This window comes from Aethalodelphis obliquidens, unplaced genomic scaffold (assembly GCF_003676395.1).
Source record: "Aethalodelphis obliquidens isolate GAN/ISIS:26980383/991018 unplaced genomic scaffold, ASM367639v1 scaffold25, whole genome shotgun sequence".
In the NCBI taxonomy this organism is placed as follows: domain Eukaryota; kingdom Metazoa; phylum Chordata; class Mammalia; order Artiodactyla; family Delphinidae; genus Aethalodelphis; species Aethalodelphis obliquidens.
Window position 1 is genome coordinate 17,017,295 of NW_020837969.1, and position 19,873 is coordinate 17,037,167.

Genomic DNA, 19,873 nt, shown 5'->3' on the forward strand with positions numbered 1-19,873 from the left:
GAACCATCTTGTGCCATTTATATCAGTCAAAGTCCTTTTCTGATCTAGATCAATTATATTCATGCATTTCTATATAATTTTGTAATATAATCATGGGTTCAAGTTGTTTTATTTTACTTTATTTCATGTAAATGTATTCACTATTACATCCTCCACTTGTCATTTTAATTTGTATATGACAATATATTGCGGTTTACTTATTTATTTAAATATTTTGGGGCATTTGAACTGCTGCTAATTTTCCCTATTGTAGGTAATGCTGCTCTGACAATTTCAATGTAAATTAGTTTTCCTCCCTCGAAGAGAAAGAATGTGTAATGGGTCAAATAGCATGTTACAGATTATCCTCCAGAAAGATCTAACCATTTTACCATGCATTTCTACCATTAATGTATAAAGTATACCTTCTGCCTCTCCCCAGAGACTAGTCAGGATAGGGTTTTACAATTTTTAAATTTCTTCCAGTTTAATATGTCTGTAAGGGAGACATGAAATTGGCTGGATTTGCCTTTTCTTTTTCACTTTTAATACAACTGTGATTTTTTTTAAAAAACGTGATGATTTAGTCTACATTTTCTTGACTGTATACTTTTTGACCATTTATCAAGTGGAAAGTAGTTATTGACTTACATAATCATTTATTTCCTCATATATTTTTGGGAGAACTCTATAATCAGGTTATGTTTATAACATATCTATTCTATATTAGAAATTTTCTCTTATAATACTTTAATCTTATATTTTGTTACATGAAAATTAAAAGTTTTAAAAGCATATTCAATTAATCTATTTTATTCCTGGTAACAACCTTCATTTTTCCAGTGGTTAGAAGCACATGTTCTCTCCACATCTGGGATAAATAAGCTACTCTTCAGTTTTTAAAAAATTCTTTTACTCTTTGATACAGCTGGAATTTATTGTAGTGTTTGGGTCTCATGCATTTATCTGAGTTGATTCTTTCCAACTTGTTAGCCAACTATTTGAAAGACAATGTATTAAGAGGTTATCCCTTGTCCAATATTTGTTTTGTCTCTGTTATAGGTCATATTTCAAACTACATTAACTCAATACCATGATTTTGGTCACTGAGGCAGTGAGTTCAGTTTTCCAAATCTGCTAGGCTGAATCCATCCTTATTACCTGTGAAAATGTTGATATTGTCATTCATTTATTTTTCACTACTAGTTCTCTCAGGAATTTCACTTTTACTGCAATAAATCTATATATTAAAATAAAAAATATTGATGTCTTTATTTAGTCTCTCTGAAAAAACACATGGCCCAATTCTTTAGTTATGTTTTTAATTTTTTTCCCATTAGGATTTAAGCATAAAAAAACATGTTTCAATTAAATTACTTCCAGGTATCTAATGCATTTGTTGATATGATGAACTCTGTTTTCCAGTTGTGTATAATAACTAATTTTTATTTGCCTCCATTGAAATTTTAAGCATGCAGCCATGCAATATGCAAATGTATATTTGTTTACACTATCTATTTAGTGATGTGGTAGGAGAATTACCTCCTTATGTTTCTGTTTTTTAAGTAAATTGACTAAGGTGTGACCTGACTCCAGTGTTTCCTCACTAAGAGATCTTTAACAACAGATTATACAATTATTCCTGATCCTTTCATTTAAAACTTACAGTTAGTTTTAAGTTGTGTATTATTTTTGAGCTATAGATCTGGGGTTGGAGCACAAAAGTAAATCTAATGGAGAATTATGAAGAGTTATAAAGTACAGTTGTTTGGTGCTTGGAGGTCAGATTGACCTGGGTTTCCATCCTAATCCTGTTATTTATTAGCTGTGTGACACTGGGCATATTTCTAACCAAACCGGGTTTCAATTTTTCATTTATAAAATGGGTAAAATAATACCTACTTAATAGGGTTGCTGTGAGTAATTAAATAACATATATAAACTATAAAATGCCTATAACAGTGCATGGCACACAATCAAGGTTTGGTATTATTATTTTTATAATCATAATTAACCTTAATGACTCAGAATTTTAACCAAGAAATTCTTCAATCCATGCTACCTATCAAGCTACCATTTTACTGCTGTTTAATCAGTAACTTCTCAAGTGTATGTTTCTATATTTTCTTTTTAAATTTTTTATTGAAGTATAGTTGGTTTACAGTGCTGTGCCAACTTTCCTATATTTTCTGAATTGCCTGCATTGATAGGAGCATCTCTGTTATTAAATCCACTCTTTTTACATCTTAGTAAACATATTTTTCCTATGCTTTTTAATTTCAGTTATGTCATCCTTTGCATTTAAAAGATTTTCATAATCTTACTTCAAGATTCCAACCAAACAATATAGTTTTGACTAAAACAAAAGGATCCTCCAAGGTTCTCTCATGCTGAAGCAGCTATCTCTACTGTCGCATTTTAATCAATTCTTATTCCTTCACAGAGATTACATTTCTCATAATTACAAGTGAAATGAACATAGGGTTTATGAAGACCTGGGTTTAAATTCTATTTCAGAAGATCGTGGTGATGATTAGATGAAAGCAAATGGAAATAACAGATGTGGAAAGTACTAGCAAAATGCCTGGCACATAGTAGACTTCAAGTAAAAGCCCGTTGCCTTCTACTCTTTCCCTTTGATTTCTCTGTGGATCCCTTTTAGCATCCACAGGGGCTTCTGCCAACCTGTCTGAACATTTCATTCTCTGTGCTGTCAAGAAGTGTCCACCATACAGGGTTTGTGGTGACCAGGAGCTTCTATTTGATAGTCACTGTATCTGCAAGATAGAGGGTCATCAATCTCCTCATAAAAACAGCAGACCACGGGTAGCAAAATCAAAACCCGTGGATAGCACCTATAACAGGTTTGTTATAGGTGATAAGGTATTTGCATGAACCCCAAGATATGAGTAATTGAGGAAAAGTACAGCCACAGGAACTGGGTGCTAGCTGCAGCTGTACAGTAAAAGCAGAGGGAAACAGTGAGGCATTCATAGATCTGAGAGTCTCAAAACAGCCAAAAAATGCTTACTAGAAAGCTTGCTGGTTCATTTTGAGAATCGTAGCTAAAACTGGAAGAAATTTTGCCCACACTGATGGCAGGGGTGTGCAAAGTGTCTGGAGGGGCTCAATGAATGTTCAAAAATAATCAGACAAATTTCAACTCCAGGACAAGCACAGCACAGAAGAGAAACTTCTGGGAAAATAATGCTGAGTATAACAGGGACAATAGAGACAAAGAAAAGAGAGAGTCCAATAAGTGAGGAAGGAGAACAGCTAAAAGATCTCAGAAAGTAAGCTGCTGTATTTTTAAACATTACACAAAACAACAAAAAAGAGAGTAATAAAGCTGTGAAATTGGAAAAGCTATCTCAAATCCTGGCCTCCTTCTAAAAGTTCAGGAAAACATAAAATGAGAAAAAAAACTATCAAGGTTAAATTCCGTATAAAATCACTGTAAGAAAAAAGAAAATATGAAACTGAATAACATCCATACAGACAATAACAAAAATGCCTGCCTACCAAAAAGATAAAACCACTACCTACTTTTTCAATATGAGCTAAAAACATTAAAGAAATCATACAAGATACTTCAAAAACAAACAAACACATAAACTCACAGAAGAAAAAGATCAGATTTGCGGTTACCAGAGGTGGGGGTTAGTGAGAGTGGGAATTAGATGAAGGGGATCAAAAGTTATAAAATTATGCTTACAAGAAAAATACATTTATATTATTTAATAAATACATGTATGTGCAACATGATAAATATAATTAACACTGCTGTATGTTATATAAGACAGTTGTTAAGAGAGTAACACCTAAGAGTGCTCATCACAAGGAAAAAATAGATTTTTTTCAATTTCTTTAGTTTTGTGTCTATATAAGATTATGGATGTTCACTAAACGTATTGTGGTAATCATTTCATGATGTATGTAACTTAAATCTTTATGCTGTCCACCTTAAACTTATACAGTGCTGTATGTCAATTATAGCCCAATAAAACTGGAAGAATATAAAAAATTAAAAATTCTAAATAGTTTTGAAATTAAAGAATAATAAAAAGACATTGTACAAGATATGGGACAATAACAAAAATGAGAACTAGAAAACCTCAGAAATGAGGTGATAAAACTCAGGAAAAAGTTAGAAACAGAAACAAAATCAATTCAGAAATGAAGACTAAACTAAAAGTAACTGAAGAATTAGCAAACACAAATGGGACTTCCCTGGTGGTCCAGTGGTTAAGAATCTGCCTTCCAATGTAGGGGATGTGAGTTCAATCCTTGGTTGGGGAACTAAGATCCCATATTCTACAGGGAAACTAAGCTCACATGCCACAACTACTGAGCCTACACGCTCTAGAGCTCACGTGCTGCAACTAGAGAGAAGCCCGTGCACCACAACTAGAGAAACCGCATGCTGCAATGAAGACCCCGTATGCCACAATGAAAGATCCTGTGTGCCACAACTAAGACCCAGTGCAGCCAAATAAATATATTAGTTAAAAAAATTAGTAAACACAAGAGATGTGAATTAAGAAAAATAGAAGATGAAAGAGAAAAAAATTACAAGAAAAAAAAGAATTGAAGGAAAGATACTGAAAGAATTTGAAAGAGACAAATTTAGAAATAGTCAAAGAAGCTATAACAAATGTTTAATGGGAGTCCCTAAAGCAGAAAACCAAAGCAAGGGACAGAATAACTACAAGAAAACATGATCAAGGACACTTTCTTAAATTTAAAAATATATATATTTGAAACTACATATTGAAAAGTTATGCTATATACCTGTAAAAATTGACCCAGAACTAGCAAAATCAATACATATTATAGTAAAATTACTAGATTTTAAAGAACAATATTCTTATGGACTTCCCTGGAAGTCCAGTGGTTAAGACTCTGCGCTTCTAATGCAAGGGGCACGGGTTCGATCCCTGGTCAGTGAACTAGGATCCCACATGCTGTGTGGCATGACAAAGAAAAAAAAGAAAAAAAAGAACAATATTCTTTTGGGCATCCAGGCAAAAAGTCCACTTATAAAGGAAAAAAATCAGATTTGTCATCAAACTTTTTGACAGCAATGATTTAGACAGAACCAAATGGTATAACATACTTAAGATATTCAAAGTAATCAAATGTGAATCAGGGGCTCTTAAGCATAAAGGCTGCATACAAAATGTTATCACTGTGGTGCAAAACTCAGGGAATGTTGTTCCCAGGAGCACTTCCTAAGGAATCTATTTGAGAACCAGCTTCAGACAACCATAATGACAAGAGACATTGGCATATGGACTGGCGTAAGCATTAAATACACACATACACATATGCATATATTTGTATGTATGTATATGTGTATTTGTACTTATGCTAGGACAAATAAGACTAAATAAGGATGTGTGAGGCTATAATCTGAAGTGGCAATACACTTGACAATGTAGATAAAATACAGCTATAAAACATGAAAAGATAGTGGGGATAGTAAATACAAAAAAAATTTTAGAAGGAACCAAGATGGCAGAGTAGAAGGACATGTTCTCACTCCCTCTTGTGAGAATGCCAGAGTCACGGCTAGCTGCTGGACAATCATCGACAGGAGGACACTGGAGTTCACCAGAAACGGTACCCCACATCCAAAAACAAAGGAGAAGCCACAATGAGATGGTAGGAGGGGTGCAATCACAGTAAAATCAAATCCCATAACTGCTGGGTGGGTGACTCACAGACTGGAGAACACTTATACCACAGAAATCCACCCACGGGAGAGAAGGTTCTGAGCCCCACATCAGGCTTCCCAACTTGGGGTCCAGCAACTGGAGAAGGAATTCCTAGAGAATCAGACTTTGAAGCCTAGTGAGATTTGATTGCAGGACTTTGAAAGGACTGGGGCAAACATAGACTCCACTCTTGGAGGGCACACACAAAGTAGTGTGCGCATAAGGAACCAGGGGAAGGAGAAGTGACCCCAGGGGAGACTGAGCCAGACCTACCTGCTAGTGTTGGAGGGTCTCCTGCAGGGGGGGGGGGTGGCTGTGGCTCACCGTGGGGACGAGGAAACTGGTGGCAGAGGTTCTGGGGAGTGATCCTTGGCGTGAGCCCTCCCAGAGTCTGTCATTGGTCCCACCAATGAGCCCAGGTAGGCTCCAGTGTTGGGTTGCCTCAGGCCAAAGAACCAACAGGGAGGGAACCCAGCCCCACCCATCAACAGTCAAGCAGATTAAACTTTTACTGAGCTCTGCCCACCAGAGCAACAGTCAGCTCTACCGACCACCAGTAGATCAAGCCTCAGTAAATTTAAGAAAATTGAAATCGTATCAAGCATCTTTTCTGACCACAATGCTATGAGATTAGAAATGAATTACAGAGAAAAAATGTAGAAAACACAAACACATGGAGGTTAAACAATATGTTACTAAATAACCAAGAGATCACTGAAGAAATCAAAGAGGAAATTAAAAAATACCTAGAGACAAATGACAACGAAAACATGATGATCCAAAACCTATGGGATGCAGCAAAAGCAGTTCTAAGAGGAAAGTTTATAGCTATAAACTTATATATGAAAACAAAACCAGAGACCTATATGGTTACCTTTGTAGGATTCCAGGGAAATAGCTCATTGTTTTATTAAAGGTGGTAAATATAGGGAAAGAACTGAGTATCTTCCCCAATTTTTCCTATATTACCTATTTCACTGGGTAATGAAATATTAGTGGAGAATTATGTTTCCTTTTGTAGAAATATTCCAGCCCATATGTGAGGATGGAACCGTTGAATTAGAATGTCGTTTGTTTTTGCAACCTCTGATGAATTAATGGATGAAGGCTTTGAGCGTCCATGGCTGCTAACATCACAAAAAGTGAGTCAACCAGTCATTTTATGCCTCCTGGTGAAAGAACACAATACCATCGATGAGGTATTCTTCCCTCAATCATGATCAAACCTGAATCTGATCAAGCCTGTAGGCCCAACCACCTGGAGATAGAACAAAGGAACAGGGGTGCATCAGCAAAATCCAGACAGTGGGGAATTGTACAAGTCAAAGGATCCCATTTCTTCAGCAAATATATTGCAAAGAGAATGCGGGAGCGGGAGGGAGAGAGAGAGAGAGAGAACATGCAGATTAAAATAAATATTTAAAAGAACAGGCAAAACTAAACTTTATTCTTTCAGAATAGAAAAATAGATGATAAAATTACAAAGAAAAGCAAGGAAGTGATTATCATAAAAATCAAGATGTGTTTACCATTAGGGCTGAAGGAGGGGTCATGATTAGGATGGGTGCTTGGCAACATTCTATTTCTTTCCTATTTTTTTTTTTTTCTGGCAACAATCTAAAACCTAATATTTTTTTCCTTCCAGTTTTATTGAGATATAATTACATACAGCACTGTGTAAGTTGAAGATGTAGTTATACATAATGATTTGACTTACATATATTATGAAATGATTATCACAATAAGTTAGTGAACATCCATCTTCTCATTTAGATACAAAATAAAAGAAAAAAATTATTTTTCCTTGTGATGAGAACTCAGGATTCACTCTCTTAACATTCATATATAACGTACAGCAGTGTTAATTATATTTATCATGTTGGACATTACATCCCTAGTATTTATTTATCTTATAACTGGAAATTTGTACCTTTTAATTACCTTCATCCAATTCCCCCTCCCCGTCCCCCTCCATTTATTTCTTGACCGAGGTAGTGGTTTAAGTGATGTGTATTTTATAAAATGTATTGTTATGAATTTGTTTCATGTGGTTTTCTGTGTCTGTTATATTTTACAATTAGACTGTGGTGTAATAAGAATTGTACTAGGTCTTTGATCTGGATCCTGGCACAAAGCTCCTTAAAACTCTTGGAATTTCTCAGATAGGAATACCTTCTGTCATTCATAAGGTTGGTGAATGCGTCCAGGTCCTGGGAGGGTGGTGCATCCCGCTTGCACGGGGGCAGGAATTCCTGTGCTCTGGATCCTTCTGGACCGCACTCTATGTACCTCTTCATCTGGCTCTTCTTACTGTTCTTTACAATATCCTTTATAATAAACTGATAAATGTAAGTCAGTGTTCTTCTGAGTTCTGTGAACCTCTCTAGCAAATTAATCAAACCCAAGGAGGGAGTCATGGGAACCTCCAGTTTAGAAGCACAGGTAACAACCTCCACTTGAGTCTGGCATCTGAAGTGGGGAAGTCTTGTGAGACTGAAGGCTTAAACTGTGGGATCTGATGCTATCAAAGAACTGAGTTAAATTTGTAAGACATCCAGTCAGTGTTCGCAGAGAATTAAATTCCTTTTGTTGGAAAAAATACAATGGAGAAGGTTAAACAAATTCACCCGTATCTTTCTGGATACAAGCTTTGAACTAGTTAAATTCATATTTAAAGGGTTTCTTCCAGGTACATTCAATTTAATGGAAACCTGTTGGAGTTTACCTAGAATGCCAAACTGTTAAAAGAGGCAACTCTGGGTATTTACACTGAAAGTGGCGCTTAGTTTTGCCTTTTAACTTGTCAGCAATGGAAAATTCTCCACACTAAAGACCATTAAGAGGAATGGGATTGTTTCTTGGCACCAGAGGGTACTTGGTGGGGTGTGGAAAGAAAACATGAGAACTTTTATCTAGCTATCTGTCTATTTTTTTTTTTTGAAAGAAAATATTTTGATTTCTTTATTGTATATGTAAGGACACCTTTTCAGACTGGGATCTATCTTGTCTATTTTTAAATCTTATCCTTTTCTATTTTTGTGTGTAGCTTATTGTGTATATATCGGTACTCTAATGCCATATATAATTTATAAATAAATAAATGTTAGGCATGCATACTCAGTATAAAATAAACATCATTTAAACAACGAATGGTGTTGGGGAAGGTAAGTCTTTCCTTAGCCTCAAGTTCACAGGCCAGTGGGAAGGGAAATGAGTGATATCCAATTCCAAACATGAGCTCACACGAAAATCGTAAGTACACGAATAATAATATCCTATATTTTGTCCTCACAACAACCCCATGAGATCTAAGGAACTAATTTTATAGAAGAGACACAGATCTCAACAGGTCAAATCAATTAAAACATATCTAGGTGTCAAAACTAAGTCCAGTTTTGTCCTCGGTTTTGGAGGGATAATGGTATTTTTATTTTTCGTCCATGCCGCATGGCATGTGGGAGCTCAGTTCCCTGACCAGGGATTGAACCAGTGTTCCCTGCAGTGGAAGCACAGAGTCTTAATCACTGAACAGCCACGGAAGTCCCAGTGGTATTTTTTGTTGTTTGTAGTAGATTTATTCTCCTATTTAAGATTTGCAGACAATAAATTTTTTTTCCCTGGGTTAAATAACAAACACATATATATATACGTGTGTATACATATATATATGTATATATACATATATATATATGATATTTGGATTGTAAATTAGGGAAAATTAACCATAATTTTGTAGGTACTCAAAAAGAGATCAGAAATGTACTTATCCAAAATAGATAAATCTTTGGTGGTGTTACCTTACCACCCTGGATTATCAACCTGACTTCTCAATGTTCTAGAAACCCAAAGTTAAGATTGTCTTACTTTCTGGTAACTAACCAGGTGCTGACTTGACAATGTTGGCACAGGGCAATGAGACATAGGCCCACATGATGCTAGTGAGTACACTGTATGGATAAAATAATGATGATGATATTTCCAGTGGCTGTTTCCTGAATTGCCAGCCATGTTTAGAAAGGTGATTATATTTTGAGGAACGGTTATGTAACGGCATGAGGGCTGATGTCTGTTGTTCATTGAGTATAGGGCTGTTCCGACATCATTATGATTTTCAAACATTTGTTAGAACTTAGAGCACTAGGCCCACTTGACTGCATGTCATTTGCAAGGAGGGAGATCTCAGTGTCAAGTATGGATCAGGAGCTCTGAATCAAGACCAAAAGGTGCAAAAGAATTGAAGCAAAAATCAATCAGTAGATGAGGCCTGGACACAGGGTATCGGTCACAATGAAGCAACACTGAACCCATTAAGCTCCATGGTTTGCACGCTTTGCACTCTTTTTAGGTGATCACTGATCAATTAGAAAGGCCCAAGGGAAACAGAGGTGAGTTGGAAGGCTGCCCCCAGCTCTCTAAGGGTTTGCATTTGGCCAAGAGCGTAAAGCCAGAGGCATAAATTAAAAGCAAATTCAAAAAGTCCAAGTAGACTGTGATAGTCTCAAAGATATGAGACTTCAGAGCTACAAACTTATTATATTTGTCATGAAGCAGTAAATACTTTGAAATTGAAAATACATCCACTTTTTAAGGGAAGACTCTGTCAGATCAGAGCAAAGGCTAAGCAGGTCCAAGTGTGACACAGTTATGTTTGTCAAGAGCAGATTATGAAGAACAGTAGTTTCTTTAGTCATGACATTTTAAGCAGTCAAAGTAAACATTTTCAAAGTGGTGTCATAACAAACTGATGGTGCTATATATTTTTTAATTTCTTCCTAACATGAAGTAGTCAAAAGCAGAATTACAGAACCACTTGTTTGTGTGTGAGCTAAAATAATTTTAGCATCATGCTATAAGAATGATTCCTTCTGCAGAGTCTATAAATGGAATAAAAGGACCATTGAAGATGCCTTCCATGTTATGGGAGGATGGAAAATTTCTCGGATGTTCTCATGTCATTTTGATAAGAGAAAGCTATATTTCCTTATTATTGCTACTGCTCTGGACTTAACAAGAAACTTTTTTCTTTCTTGAGATACTTATTAATCTGCAGACTTCTACCCAAGAACAACCCTACTCTGAGAGTCACCCTTCTGGAACATTGAGAGAAGCGTCCACTTGAATCTCCAAGTCCATTAAGAAGAAAAATGGGTACTTAGGAACCCAAGAATTATTTGTAAATAAATGAAGACCATCCGCTGCTCTGATGCTGTTTTCTTGTTGTGCAATCACTGCTACAGCTGGTCAGTGTACACATTTGACCATGCATGTGTCATCATCTTGGGATACAAGTAACAAAAGTCATGTGGCAATTTGTGATGTACATTTTTCTCTTAACAAAAATAGGAAAGAAGTCATCCACAGTACCACAGAATTCCAACATTCTGGGTCTCTATCACTTCCAATAATTCTTTATCAAGTGGCCAACTAGAAAATTTCTGGAATGTTGTATAAAGCAACTATGTCTATCTGTGAGGTGAGGGATGTGTGGAGATGTTAGAATTTGACTGTGAGCATATTTGATTTTCTGAAGCATATATGAAGGAACTGCTATCCATGCACATCTATTTACAGTCAATCCTTGATTGCAGTAGGCTGTTAAAAGGTTTGATTGACATTGGCCTGGTCCCTGATTGGGTAAATACCTTTAAGTTGAGTTTTATTATACTTTGGGTTTTATTCAAAGTCACTATAAAAAAAAACCATATAAAGTTCCTTACAGTATTATCAACAATATATTGTTGTTTTCCATTCAGTAGCCTTGATTGGAAACATGAGTGAGAAAAATTTTTCTTTGAATTCAGTGCTAGGAAACGCTTTGCTTCCACTGAGGAACTATCAGTCCCTTTTGAAAAATGGTGATTATGTAACTGGCTGGGGCACTTGGCTACCAAGAAGCTCACTGGTTTACTCACTTGTTACTCAGTGACACGTTTACCCTTACCTGTGTGCTTTTCCTTGGATTCTATTTTATACTTATAAATATTTATTTAAAAATTTTACTGCACCTGTCTTTGTGAGTTGTCCAAATCCCTCGTTCAGTGAAGTGGTGGTATAAGTAAATATAAATTAATACCAAATTTTTAAAAAGAGATCAAGTTTGGGAATAAAATAAATGACTCCATGGAATTCCCATGGAATTACTTCCTCCCTACTCAAATCAATGGTACTAGAGTTTCCCTCTTGGGAATTAAGGCTGGAATCCTTTTTCCATTTCTGATTGAATGTGACTTTGGGAAAATTAGCTGGAAGCTCTACCCCAGGGAGACGTCAATGTTAATAAAATTCTAAGGTATTTGCTAACTCATCATTTTCACCATAATCACAGCATGTTAGAATTTTATGTACTAAAGTTTTCCTTTTTAGATAAACTAGAGAACAAATAGTTTGAAAGCATCTATTGAGCATTTTGCTTTTTCCCCCATTAATGCATGAGAAATTTGATTATTTATTTTATCTCTAAGTGAAATTAGTAGGGAGGGAATATGAGCCATTCCTGATGGCAAAACTTGAGGTGGTGAAAAATTTTAAGTTTTAGAATGGGTACTATTATTTACATGGTTCAAAATTCAAAAAATACAAAATTATATCTAGTTCAGTTTATCTTCAAACTCTGCCTTCCAGTTGTCTAGCTCCCTTCCCAAGAAGCAACCAATCTTATCAGTTTCTGGTCTATCTTTTCAGAGACATATTATGCTTCTACAAACAAACAACTGTATACAATTTCCCCTTTTTAATAGAAAATAACATACTATTACATAATTATTTTGCATTTAAAAATTTGTGCACATAATGTATCTTGGAGATCATTTCATGAAAGTTCAAAGAGCCTTCTCATTCTTTTTTTTTAAGCCTTCATAGGATGTCATTTTCTGGCTATATCATAATTTACCAGTCTTTTATTAATGAATGTACTTAAAAAAATCTTTTGTTATTAAAAATGCTGAGATGGACAAGCTTATATACACCTGCCATTTCTCATGTGTGTTGTAAGATAAATTCTTATAGGTAGACTTACTGGCTCAAAGGATATGTGCCTTTAATTTTGTAAGGTACTGTGAATTGCCCTTGACGGAGATCTTTCTAATTTACATTCATAATCTGCATTGTGACTACTTGTTTCTCCACACTTCTGTCAACACACAGTGGTTATTAAACTTTCTAATCTTTGTTAATCTGAGCAGTGAAAAAATGGTTTCTCAGTATAGTTTTAATTTGCAGTTTTCTAATGGAGAAAAAAAATGCTAACTTTTTTTTTTTTTTAGGACAAAGGCCCACAAAGTTATGTGGAGTTATTATCACCCTTAGTATTGTTCCTGGAGTCTGTAGCAGGTCAACATTAGAGTTCAGAGATCAAGAACATGGCAACATGCCCAGAACTGAGATGGAAAAAAGTCAGCAGGCCCCATTTCAAGCATATTTGCCTTGACAGCGTCCCAGATGATGTCCCTAGAAGGTAACTTCTGTTTTTATGTGGATACAATTAGAAGCTAAGTTTCAGATTCCCCAATGGCCCCAAAAGCTGATTCTAAGTACTTAGGAGAAGGTTTTGTTTTGTTTTTTCCCTTCAATCTATACCATGGAAAAATGAAGTAAAACAGGTTCTATATTTATAGATATAACTAAGCCACACAATAGAGCTGTGGGGGGTTGGACCAAGTCACCTGGGTCACATGAGGGTTATAAAGATTAAATGGTATGTTTAACACCGCAGTTATTCTGCTTAGGGAGGAGGCATGTTGCTAATTAGCATATTTGCCTGGTGACTTGCAGAAACAATGTCAGTGCTTTGTTTTATTTTGGTTTGTTTTTTGGTGCTTTTGCATAAGAGAGAACCATTCAAAGGTGTTTAATGCTGTACCTCTTTAAAAATAATCACAAAGGACTGTCATCATGTAATGGAATTAAAAGATTAGGAGTTAGGTTAGCTGGGTTTGTGCTTGCCCCTCACTAGCTGTGTGACCTTGAGCAAATCGCTTCACCTTTCTGAGCTTCCATTTCCTCACTTGAAAAATGGAGGTAATAATCTGACCTATATGCCACTAGATCTTGCTGAAGAACTAATGGAACACTGTGCACATGAAAAGGCTTTAGAACAGTAAATGGCACTACATCTGTTAGTTGATCTGATATTGATAGTATAGAAAACTTTGTCAATTACAGTATCCTCAGCTTAACTCTCAGAAAAAGACTTCTCTTAAAAATCTTTTGGCAAATCCAAACCAGGTAATTAAACATTTAAAAAAAATTTCGACTCAAGTTGCCCGACGTTTAATGGTTCGATAATGTTACATCCCTCGTAGGTGGACTAGCCCCTTTGGAAAAGCTTGGTATTAAAAATATGGCGATAGATGAAAATATTTTATGGGCCTAATAGACAGCTATGGTTGAAATTTGTTCAGTTTAGCAAAAAGGACGTAACTTGTGTTTAGAGAAAAGTGGGTCGGGCTTCGTTTCTGCCCCTGGTGTTCTAGTCTCCTTTCCACTTTTTTTTTTTTTTTCGCGGTGCGCGGGCCTCTCACTGTTGTGGCCTCTCCCGTTGCGGAGCACAGGCTCCAGACGCGCAGGCTCAGCGGCCATGGCTCACGGGCCCAGCCGCTCCGCTGCATGTGAGATCTTCCCGGACCAGGGCACGAACCCGGTGTCCCCTGCATCGGCAGGAGGACTCTCAACCACTGCGCCACCAGGGAAGCCCTCCTTTCCACTTTTTATTCGAAGGTCTAACAGCTGGAGCTCATGGCTTTAACCTTTAATAGGTGTTTGCTGGTAAACCTCTTAGAAGCACGAAGATAGTACAGAGCGGGAGTCAGACACTCTGAAGAGACAATCACTGCTGGTTCCTTGCAAACCTCCACCCAGATAATTCTGCCACCTTCCCACTCCCTATCCCCACCCTGTCCTCCCCTCGCGGCCCTGCCCCATGGCGAGCGGGAAGCCAGGGAGCTGGCATGGAAAACACAGGTGGCAAGAGGGGGAGTAGGAGGCAAGATCCACTCGGCAGCAGGCCAGGTTTGGGGCCCCAGCTCCGGGCACGGCTGAGCCCCGGTCGCCCGCGGGGACCTGCGTGGTTTCGGACCTGTGAGGTCTCGGGCCTCTGTGGTCTCCGACCTGCGCTTCTACCAGGTGCGCAGGCAGCAGCCCGGGGCGCCGCGTCGCGCGTGGCAACAGGTGCATCGCGTCCAGGAACAGACGCCGCAGGCGTGGGGCGGGTCGGCACTTAGCCCGGGAGCGCGCGCGGCTCCGGGATTGGGACCCGGGAGCGCGAGAGGAGGGAGGGAGCTGGCGGGCGGGCCAGGCCCGCCTACCTGCGGAGCGGAGCCCAGCCGAGCGGAGCGGAGCGCGGCGGAAGCTTCCAGGGCCGGTGTCTCGAGGTACAGCCCCACGCGTCTTTCAAGTTTCTTGGGGCGCAGCGTCCTTGGCTGCCGCCTGGCCTTTGTCTCCAGCTGCGAGGCGCAGGCCGGGGCCGCCTGGAAGGGGCGGCGGCGGGCGAGGGGGGCAGAGGGGGCCGAGTTTTGCCATTTACAAGTTTCCCGAGCTCCCAGCTCTGGCTCCACCCCCGGCGGCCGGAGAGGCGGGGAGGCTGGGGCGCCCCGGACTCCGGGTTCCCGCCTGGCAGTTGCAGCGGCTGGTGGGGGCGGGAGTTGGCGACAAGTCGTGGGTCCCCAGGTGCAGGCGCTGCCCGCTGGGCACTGGTGGCACCCAGGCCTCCCGGGTGGGCCTGGCGCGACTCCGCCGAGGGTCCAAAGGGCGCCCGGGCTCGGAGCGCTGGTCTCCCGGCTCCCCGGGGGCTCGGGGTTGGCTCGGGGTTGGCTCGAGGCGCTGCGGGTAAGTGCGGAGTTGCGTCGATTGCCCAGCCGGTGCGCAGTGGGGAATCTCGGGAGAGTGTGGAGAGCGGACGCCCTGAACGCGACCGTCACAGGGTGCCGGACTGGCTCCGAGGGAGGGGGCGGGTATTCTGGGACCTTGGGTGCCAAAGTTGGGGAGGCTGGGGAGGGCTGGTCTCATGGAGGGGGGGGGGGGGGGAGCAGCGCAGCTCGTGCGGAAGGGACGGATGCGGACTACGTAGCTGTCACCTTGAAAGTGACCGAAGGCGTTTACTTTAGAGTTAGTTACGCAGACTGACAAGCCCGCAGCCGGAAGCCGCCCACCAGACACTTGACCCGCCTGGGCCCGTCCGGACCCCCCTGGGCCTGGCACTCAGTCTTCCTGCTGGGCGGTTCGCTTGGGCCCATTCTCAGCATAAGCAATCAGGGCTGAAAAGATGGCATTAATGAGGTTGCTGCAATTCCCAAGGTCCTCTCGCCTGTGTCTTATTACTTCCTGCGGTTCACATGTGCTTTTGTAGCTCTTTAGAAAAATGCACTCTTAACTAAGGTCACCTGATTGACTACAGTAATTAGTGGACTTAGGTGTTTACCTACCTTAAATAAATCTCTGTCCTTTTTTTTTTTTTTGTCAGACATAAACTCTTTTCTACTAAGTTATTTATTGATTCTGACTTGGACTAATTTATTTTGGAGTAAGAATGGAGAGATTAATTCTTCATTTAGCCTGCAAAAGTTTCACATGCCCCATTAACTACTATTTGTTTCAAGTAGTCAGTGTACTAAGAAATCCAGTGTGTTTTGTTTTGTTTGAATAAAGTCTTAGGCGAAACGGGAGATGAAAGCAATTGTGTTTTGCCAGGTGATAGGAATTCAATCATCTTCACATTAAACCTTGAGCCCTTGCGCTGGAGGGTGAGCCTGGAGGGAAAGAGGCAGACCATCTAGGAGGCAGGGGAATTTTAAAAAATGAGAGTAGCTCCTTCCTGGGAACCTATGACCTCCTTAGGGAGTTTAGATACACTTAGAAAACAGTGTGTGGTTAACCCTGAAAGGAATTGCATAGTTGGAATTGCAGTTCTGTAGGCAAACCTATTTTTCAGGGATAATTAGGGCAGGAAATGATGGGCAATTTAAATTGAACCAATGATGTCCTGTTTGTATAATGCTTTACGATGTATAAAGTGCTTTTATTGATTTTTTTTTCTCCCCTCAAGTACAAAATTCCCTAAGGAAAGTTAGGCTCTAGAGCACAGGCTCAGTAGTTGTGGCGCACAGGATAGTTGCTCCGCGGCCTGTGGGATCATCCTGGATCAGGGCTCGAACCCGTGTCCCCTACATTGGCAGGTGGATTCTTAACCACTACACCACCAGGGAAGTCCCACAGTATTTTCTTTATACTTGCTAACCTATAGCAGATTTACTTATTACAGTATATAGTTTATATAAAACTGTAACTGTAGTTAATAGTGTTGCATGATGTTTTCTTTTCTGCTTAACATATCATGAGAAACTTCCCATGTCATTATAGTTCTACATAATATTAGTGGCTACATAATACTACACTGTATAGATGTAACAATTTAACCATTTCCTTATAGCTGAACTTTTCATTTATTTCCAATTACTATTATTAAATATATACTGATGCAACAAATATCCTTTATAAAACTTTATATATCTCCTGTATTTCCTTAGGATGGAGTCCTGTGGAATACAGTTGATGGCTCAAAGGTCTATTGATACAGAGTGACCACTGCTTCCAAAAAAAAAATGTTTTACCAAAGTTTGTTCCCACCAGTTCCCATTCTATGAGAGTACTTGTGTTACTGTAGTTTTGTTAATATGGAGACTCATCCTGCAAAGGAAAAATAATTATTGCCAGCCTTATAGGTGAACAGTGTTATCTCAATATTTAAATTTCATTGTTTTGATTCCAAATGATGTTGAATATAAAAAAATCTCTAGTTATTTTCCATTTTTATTCCCTTTTAATTGAATATAGTGCCCAATTTTTCTCCTGGAGATACTAGTATTTGTGTAGTAATTCATAAGAGCCTTTGATAGTAAACTTTTGCCTTTCGTCGTGCAGATATTCGCCCCCCTCCAATTTTGTCTTTGTCTTATAAAGACAAACACTTAGCACATGTTTATAGTAGTTTTGACTTACAGAAGTTCTGTACTTTAATGTAGCCAAATCTGTTGACTTTCTCGAAAACAAAAATTTTAACTCTTCTGAATCATAGCCCAAGAATGATGTATGACAGTGGCACAAGATAACTTTTACAAGAATTCTCCAGAATTCTGAATTGGATTTTTTTCAAATCCATTAGGACACTCTCCATGTCTTGGAGTAGAGACTGTTGCAAAACAGATTGCTCTGTTGATGAGAGATAGTTGTGCATGATATGTAACATTAGGAACAACATTCTTTGAAATCTGAGAAGAAAGTTTTAAATCCCAGGGAATGAGCCTTCAGATCTGTTCTGTGATTATGTAAACCGGACTCACAATGCATTTATCTTCAGTAGTTCATTTATAGTATTGTCACAATTCTTCTTTTTCTATTCATTATTGTGGTTTCATACTGAATTGTTTTTTTAAAAATGTTAACACTTTTTAAAATTTTTATTTTATTTTTTGGCTGTGTTGGGTCTTCGTTGCTGTGTGCGAGCTTTCTCTAGTTGCGGCTAGCCAGGGCTGCTCTTGGTTGATGTGTGTGGGCTTCTCATTGTGGGGGCTTTTCTTGGGGCAGCATGGGTTCTAGGCGCGCCAGCTTCAGTAGTTGCAGCATGCGGGCTCAGTAGTTGTGGCTCACAGGCTCTAGAGCGCAGGCTCAGTAGTTGTGGCACACGGGCTTAGTTGCTCTGCAGCATGTGGGATCTTCCCGGACGAGGGCTCAAACCCGTGTCCCCTGCATTGGCAGGCGGATTCTTTTTTTTCTTTTTTTCCACACACACACACACTGTATTTTATTTTTACAAGAGATAAATAAACTGACACCAAGCATTGCAAATGGATGACCACAATAAAAGCAACAATGATTGCAATTACCAAACACGAAACACACTCATACTATGTCATAATATTGACATTCAGTCCAGTAATCCTCCACTGTAACAGCTCCTTTACTTTGCAGTGATAATTGATTTGTATATTTTTTGCCTCTGAGTCCTTGTGGGATTTTTTTTTTATTCAAACAGAAAGTCACAAAAATTATAATCATCCTCATCAGTTCACTCAGTCCCATGTAATTTTTTTTTCATCTTGATATTTTGTTAGCACTTTTATGAATTCATCAGTTTTCCATTAGAGTTCTGAAAATGTTTATTCATTCAGCAGTATAGTCAGTTATCAGAAACCTGTACTTGTCAGAGTCTTTTCCATGAATTCCTTGAAGCTGAAACCCTTTTATAGGAACATTTTTGCAAAAGCATCAGAGTACACCCAGAACTGTCTGTAAATGACAAAAGACTTAAAAATGACCAGGGTTAAAGTTTTGATGAAAGTTCATAATAATGCAATTGACAAGGAAATTTAGTTATTTCTGAGATATACATTTTAAAGTAATAACTAGAATTATGACTTATAACATTATACCAGAATATATGATTTTTAGAAATTTCATGTTATGTCTGAAGCATTTATATTAACATATTTCCATACAAATAACCCAAAGAAAGTTTTGTATTAGTTGTTTTTTTGTTTGTTTTTTTATATTGCAGGTTCTTATTAGTCATCAGTTTTATACACATCAGTGTATACACGTCAATCCCAATTGCCCAATTCAGTACACCACCATCCCCACCCCACCACGGTTTTCCCCCCTTAGTGTGCATACGTTTGTTCTCTACATCTGTGGCTCAACTTCTGCCCTGCAAACCAGTTCATCTGTACCATTTTTCTAGCAGTAACCACTGCTCCAGCAGGGAAGCCCCATACTGAATTGTTGATATGAGTCTTTTTTTTCCTGTGAATTATGACTATTTATTTCACATGCCCCCCCCTTTGAACAACCACAACATAGACATTCAAGAAAAAGAAGAAAACAGTCTTCAGCTGATTCAAACCAGTGATACCAAAAGACTCACTATCTATTTATACACAGGGTAACTAAGTAACCAGAGTTACTCCTACACCTTTCGTTTTCTTTTCCTTACCCATCCTCATCTCTATTTTTTTTGAACATCTTTATTGCAGTATAATTGCTTTACAATGGTGTGTTAGTTTCTGCTGTGTAACAAAGTGAATCAGCTATATGTATACAAACATCCCCATATTTCCTCCCTCTTGCATCTCCCTCCCACCCTCCCTATCCCACCCCTCTAAGTGGTCACAAAGCACCGAGCTGCTGCT

The 19,873-nt window shown here is 38.8% G+C and overlaps 1 protein-coding gene across 5 annotated transcripts in view; it reads left to right on the forward strand.

Moving 5' to 3' along the window:
* Positions 1 to 14,976: 14,976 nt before the first annotated feature.
* Positions 14,977 to 19,873, forward strand: part of MTUS1 (microtubule associated scaffold protein 1) — a 158,770-nt gene continuing 153,873 nt past the window's right edge. For 3 of the 5 annotated variants that reach the window (XM_027122685.1, XM_027122688.1, XM_027122689.1), the window contains exon 1: positions 15,401 to 15,518. The gene's annotated coding sequence lies outside the window, so the exon portion shown is untranslated. Of the gene's footprint in view, positions 15,065 to 15,400; positions 15,519 to 19,873 lie in introns of those variants that run through there. The other 2 variants (XM_027122686.1, XM_027122687.1) reach the window with 2 other exon arrangements.